The sequence below is a fragment of the Solanum pennellii genome, chromosome 5 (assembly GCF_001406875.1).
Source record: "Solanum pennellii chromosome 5, SPENNV200".
Taxonomy (NCBI): domain Eukaryota; kingdom Viridiplantae; phylum Streptophyta; class Magnoliopsida; order Solanales; family Solanaceae; genus Solanum; species Solanum pennellii.
The window spans coordinates 21,960,118-21,961,354 of NC_028641.1; the positions used below are offsets into that span (position 1 = coordinate 21,960,118).

General features: G+C 37.9%; 1 pseudogene; it reads right to left on the bottom strand.

Annotated features, from left to right (window-relative positions):
• The window catches only part of LOC107019366, a 39,062-nt pseudogene that overhangs the window by 1,797 nt on the left and 36,028 nt on the right, over positions 1-1,237 (bottom strand).

Genomic DNA, 1,237 nt, shown 5'->3' on the forward strand with positions numbered 1-1,237 from the left:
TCCTGTATAATATGATGTAATGATTTTTAAAATAAATTTGTGTGTAATGAAATTGTGTGTCATAAATCAAAATTGAAAAATGTATCGATGCATCCGTTGTTGTTTTTTCGGGCAAAACATGAGGGATGTTGTAATGAACATTGTCATCAACGTCTTGGTCCATGATATGTTCATTTAAATCTTGGTGCGACTGATGTGCGTCACCATCCTGAATATGCAGTTTTGAAATAAAAATTGTTAATATAATTTGTGCTGATACGTAACATTGATTATAATCACATGATACATAGTATTGAGTAAATATGCATGATACATGACAGAAAAATAAAATGAGAAAAGAAAGTGATCATGATACAAAGCATTGACTATATGTGCATGATACACAACATACCCAATGTATCATATACATTACCTTTGGATTATCACTGACTATTTGTTCACCCTCATTTACGAAAACACCAACACCATCCACATCGACATCCCCTGCATCGTCGACAATATGATGCTCACCATTTTTACCAGAAAAACCACCACCATCCTCAGCTACACCACCCATATCATCGAGATCAATTGGTATTTGCTGAGATGTTTGTTTGTCAGACTAAAATGTGCTTGTATTAGCCTGAAAATTGATGTTCTCTTTGCCTATAGATTGCATCAGCTGGGAGTGATTTGCTTTTATCAAAATAATCAGTTCCTCAAATTTCTTGTCAACCTAAAAATTGTAGATACATTTAGTACAAAAAAAAGTTTGTTTAAAAATAACAAAATAATTTACTTACATAAGTTTTCAAATGTCCTTTCAACTCTTCAATATGAGAAATTATATTGTTGACATTCTGTGAATCTGCATATCCATGAACATCAGCAGCCGGGTTCGGAGAAACGTCTGGAACAGAACCATGTACATCAGCAGCCGATTTTGTAACGACCTGTTTAGTCGTTCTGAGCAGCAGATTTAGTTCTGGAAAAACTGGCTAAGATTACGGACATCACGACGGACCGTCATAGGCACGACGGCCCGTCACAGATGTCTCGTTTCAGCATACTTAGAATTCTGAAATTTGGGTACTGAAAATCGACTCTCTGTAATCGGTGACGGACCTGCAGGACGTGCCGTCACATCCACGACGAGCCGTCGTAAGCTCCCGTTGCAAAACACTTCAACTCTTGAGAAATTGGTACGGGAAACGAGTCTCTGACCGTCAGGACGGAGGTGCAGGACGGACCGTCACAG